Here is a 6,000-nt window from a genome sequence, read left to right as displayed (position 1 = left end):
CACCGCCATATCCTTAAAATATGACAGTTTATTTTACCCCAGTATTTTGGTTGTTGCTAGATCGGATACAGTTGTGACCGGAATTTAACGAGAATTATTTATATTATTTATATCGAGTATTATTTATGCTATCTGTTATTACCCAATAAATTGTATTTTTTTTACATCTACCTCCACCTCAACCCTAAACTCAACTGTCACAGTACTATAAAAAATATTAATTATTGTTATACAGTGTCATAAAAAATGCTGCTATATTAATGTGCATATTGCACATCTGGCCGGCCGCGTATCTGATCTAAACTTTACCCCAGCATTTTCAATGGAATTTCTGCGTTAGCCTGTTGCTACTGAAGCGCTAGTGGTTATACCATTTTTTCATCTCATTTTAGGCTTGAACAACTAAATGAATGCTTAAGTCTATTAAACTGAATGTACTGTATTTACATTACAACACTGATGCTGTAAAACAACTTTGTGAAATTGAAAATAGTCATATTAAGCTTTCACCAGAAGTTTATCGTTGGCTTTAAAACTCTTGCTGTGCATAGAGCCCATTGTGCATAAACAATTTTGCTCCAAGTTCTCGTTAACATCTAATCTTTGTGCTAACGAACATTAGCAATGTTACGAACACCGTTGGGTAAGTTACTTCCAAAATGTAATACATTATATATTAAAAGTTACTTTATTTATTATTTGTATAATATCTCAGATATGCATTACACTACTTTTGTATTACCTTTAGGTTACTTTAACCAAAATAACCACAGAATTATGACTCTTATGAATTAAAGTATGAATTTTCAATAGTATGTCAATGTTTTCAAATACATTTTGCTATTAATTGTAATTATTCAGAGAGATTTTTGTTTGAAAATTATTTGACATTTTCTTTTAAATATATATTCATAGCGCTTCACTTTTTCACAATTTTTTTTATGTTACAGCCTTATTCCAAAATGGATTAAATTCATTTATTTTCTCAACATTCTACACACAATACCCCATAATGACAATGTGAATGAAAAAAATGATTTTTTGAAATTGTTGCAAATTTATTAAAAATAAAAAACCTGAAAAATCAAAGTATTCACAGCCTTTGCTTAATACTTGGTTGTTTGTCAGCAATTACAGCCTCAAGTCTTTTTGAATATGATGCCACAAGCTTTGCACACCTGTCTTTGGGAATGTTTGCCCATTCCACCTTGCAGTACATCTCAAGCTCTATCAGGCTGGATGGGAAGTGACGGTGTACAGCCATTTTCAGTACTCTCCAGAGATGTTAAATAGGATTTGGGTCTGGGCTCTGGCTGAGCCACTCAAGGACATTCACCGAGTTGTTGTGAAGCCCCTCCATTAATATTTTGGCGGTGTGCTTTGGGTCAGGTGTATGCCTTTTCAAATCATGTCCAATCAACTGAATTTACCACAGGTGAACTCCAATTAAGCTGCTGAAATATCTCAGGAATGATCAGTGGAAACAGAATGTACCTGAGCTCAATTTAGAGCTTCACAGCAAAGGCTGTGAATACTTATGTACATGTGATTTTTCAGGTTTTTTATTTTTAATACATTTGCAAAAATAAAAAAATAAAAACATTTTCTACACTGTCATTGTTCTACACTGTGGTGTTGTGTGTAGAATTTTGAGAAAATAAATGAATTTAGCCCATTTTGGAATAAGGTTGTAACATAAAAAAAAATCTGGAAAAAATGAAGCGCTATAAATACTTTCCGGATGCATTGTGTGTGTATATATATATATATATATATATATATATATATATATATATATATAGATATATATATATATATATATATATATATATATATATATATATAGATTAAAATTATTATTTTACCCAATAAATGCATTGATAATATCCACTGATTTTTATATCCACTGATTTTTATATAGTCAATCAAATGAACTTAAACTATTAAAATTGCAACAAACATTTGTTTTGGCCCAAACTACAAAAACAAACAAATTTAGTATCGGTTTTGCTTAAGTTGCACACTAGTTTGATATAGTTGTATAAATATCATGTAACTATATTGAGAAGCTTACAGTTCTTCATGATATATATAGTTTGTAAAATAAAGAGTTGCAGGTTAAGGAAACACTAAACAGCATGTGATAAAGTTAACGCAGGCCCTGGAGCAGATGAAAAGAAAAAAAGAAAGATAGGTAACTAGAACAGATACAGCTTTCCAGCATTCTTACAAATATTTTCTTTTGTGTTCAACATAAAAAAGAGAATCACACATGTTTATTACAAGCAAAGGGCGAGCAAAAAGCATAGAATCACCAAGAGGCGACACTCTAGTGCGATTTAGGAAACAGCCACTAGAGGGCGCGGGGGCCATTTTGGAATGAAAATTCCAATAGAACAGCAGCATATTATAAGTCTGTAAAATAAACTATAAAAAAAGTGCTAATGATTGTGATCGTAAGAGTTGTATTGTCGTCTTTCAGGTTGTATCTCAGCTTTAATGCGCTTTTAAAATAAATAAATAAAAAACAAAGCAGCTGCTTGCCATCGCACAGCAATAAGATCCAATGGACAGCCGACCGCTTTCACTCCAAAATGGCGGAATCTGGGGCTGTTGCTGGGTGTTGCTACAACCGGCATTTTTCAAGCAAACATTCGAATTATGCTGTCAACCAGTTACCTGCATAAAAGGCAAACAAGGCTACAAAACTTGCCACAAACTTAAAAGCCCAGCAAAAGATATTTATGACACAGTGCTCTTTTCAAGAGTCTGTAACGAAAGCTAGTTATGTGGTGCCACATAAAATTGCAAAGCACAGCAAGCCTTTTTTTTAGATGGGGAATTTGTGAAAGACTGTATGGTGGAAACTGCTGACATACTTTGTCCTGGTTCTAAAAGTCAGTTTGAGAAAATTTGCTTATCGCAGAGGACAATTGCCAGGCGCGCAGAAGTAATTGCAGAGGAGCTTCTTTCCAAACTAAAAAAGTTTTCTATCGCGTTTGATGAAAGTACAGACATTACAGACACTGCTCAACTTTTGATCTTTGTCAGAGGAATAGATGAAAATTTTAAAACAACAGAAGAACTTTTTGGGATGGAATCAATAATGGCAATTACCAAGGGTATAGATCTGTATGACAGTGTGTGCACCTGCCTGGAAAAAAATTATCTGTCATGGAGAAAGCTGACAAGCGTCACAACAGATGGATCGCCAAGCTAAAAGGTAAAAAAAACGGACTGCTAAAAAGGCTGCAAGACAAAATAAAAGATGAAATCCCAAACTGAGCTGATATTCCTTCACTGTGTCATACACCAGGAAGCCTTGTGTAAAAGTGATAAAGCTACAAAATGTTGTCAAAGTGGTTGTGAAGCTTGTCAACTTTATACGGGCAAGAGCGCTGAACCATCGGCAGTTCATTCAGCTGCTCAACAAATCGGAAGCAGAGCACCATGACCTATTGTACCACTCAAATGTGCGTTGACTAAGTCTTGGAAAAGTGTTTCACCGTGTCTGGGAATTAAAGGGTGAGATAGCAACTTTTCTTAATATAATTGGAAAAACAGATGACCTCCCCGTATTACAAGATGTGGCTTTTCTAGCCAACCTTGCGTTCGGTGTCGACACACTGAGACATCTGAATGATCTAAATTTGAGGCTTCAGGGAAAGGATGCTTTTGTGCACGAACTGTACAGCAACATGAAAGCCTTCAAGGCCAGACTTGTACTGTTCTCCAAACAGATAGCCATCCGAGATTTCACTCATTTCCCAACACTGAATGAACTAAGCACAACAATAACACTGTCTTACACTGAGACGTACAGCAGCGTTTTGATCGACCTGCATGCAGAATTTTCCTGTCGCTTCACAGACTTCGCAAAAATTGACATTGTGCTTGAACTTGTCTCGTGCCCTCTATATTTTGACAGTGCGAAAGCACCTCCAGACACAACTGGAACTGATCGACATACAGTGTGACAGTACTATAAAGGAGAAATTTCAGACCACACCAATTAACCAGTTTTATGCCTCATTGGATGAGAAAAAAATCCCAAACATTTAAAAACATGCACATAGAATGCTTGTTTCATTTGGGTCCACATATGTGTGTGAGCAAACCTTCTCAGTAATTGAGATACAACATATCCCATCGCAGATCAAATTTAACAAACAGCCACTCTTCAGCTATTCTGAGGATCTCTACATCAAAGATCACTCCAGACTTTGACAACCTTGCGAAGAGAGGGGCCGAGGCACATTGTTCACATTAACACACTCATAATAACATGACTTGGAATAACAAAGACTAAAATTCTTCTTCCGTTTTATCTCATAGTTTTACAATGATTGATATAAGCATGTTAATACAAGCTCAAATGAGATTGTTGTAAATTTGACTAAAATTCTATAATAATTGCTGGTTTAATGTGTTAATTTTTGTCATAGAATATATTTTTCATGCATACATCCATTTTAAAAAGTTATTTTTATCAAAGATTTGTGGTTTCTTCAAGTTTTATGATGATTGATCTGTATATTCTAAAAGCAGTGCAAATTAGATTATTGTAAATTTGACTGAATAGTAATCTTTAAGAATTATTTTTAACGTGTCAATATGAGATATTTTCTATCAGACAATATCTTTTCTATTGTCCGCTGTAAAAAATATTACATTATTATTATTATTATATTTTATAAGGGATTATTTTATTGTTTCATGAAGTAAATATAAATAGCAGTGCAAATAATTTGACTTGTAAATTTTACTTATTAATAACTATTTAAAAAAAATCTGTTTTGTGTTAATGTGACATGTTTCTGTCCGATATTACATGTTCCATGCATACTGCCACTATAAATAAAAGTTATTTTTTAAAGAATTTAACATTTGGCCCTTCACTTGGTTTGTAAAACTTGATGTGGCCCTCGGGTCTAAAAAGTTTGCCCACCACTGCTTTAGCGTTAGTGATGAGATTTATCGTCTAAAAGTGAAAACAATACATGAATAAATTAAACAGCAGATTGGAGATGCTTTTATACTAAACATTCTAAACTTTCCACATGTTATTTATTTATTTTCTGCGTCATAAAGTTCCATATTATGCCTATAAAAAATTCAAGATGGCGCCGATGGCAGCCTCCGTGTCGTACTCTGCAGTAGTGTTTGTGTTTTTGTTAGTTTGTCCTGTCTCGAGTCATATTCCTACAATTAGTTTCACCAGAGACGAATTGTTGGACATTCGGGCACATACACCACCGAATATTTTTCCATACCTGGATTTATCTGATGTTCTGTTGGACATTGTAGTCGGCGGAGCCGCGGTGCTACTCAAACGCTTTCAAGCGCGCAGACGAGGAAAGCGTGCAGGCGCGCTGGTGAAACTCAGACAGTGCGGATTTCGGACCGCGCTGCCTAGCATCCATCTAGCAAATCTCCGCTCTCTACCCAACAAAAGAGACGAACTCATTCTGCTCTCTCAGACAAACAGGGATTTTCTGCATTCAGCTGCTCTGTGTTTCACGGAAACCTGGCTGAACGACACCATACCGGACAACGCGCTTCACCTACCGGGCTATCAGCTGTTCAGAGCGGATCGCGACGAAGAATCAACGCGGAAATCACGCGGTGGCGGGACATGCTTTTACATCAATCAAAGGTGGTGTACAGATGTAACAGTTTTAAAGAAGATGTGCTGTCCAGATCTCGAAGCACTGTTTATTAACTGTAAGCCTTTTTACTCCCCGCGCGAGTTCTGCTCGTTCATCCTCGTCAGTGTTTACATTCCTCCGTTCGCGCACGCAAGCCTGGCGATACAGAAACTAGCTGATCAGATCACGATGTTAGAGCAACAACACCCGGACTCTGTTTTAATCATTCTCGGGGATTTTAACAAAGCAAAACTGTCCCGTGAACTGCCAAAATATAGACAGCATGTTACATGTCCCACAAGAGACAGCAATATTCTGGATCACTGCTATACTACAATAAAGGATGCATACC

This window comes from Danio aesculapii, chromosome 8 (assembly GCF_903798145.1).
Source record: "Danio aesculapii chromosome 8, fDanAes4.1, whole genome shotgun sequence".
Lineage (NCBI taxonomy): Eukaryota > Metazoa > Chordata > Actinopteri > Cypriniformes > Danionidae > Danio > Danio aesculapii.
This window is presented reverse-complemented; position numbering follows the sequence as displayed.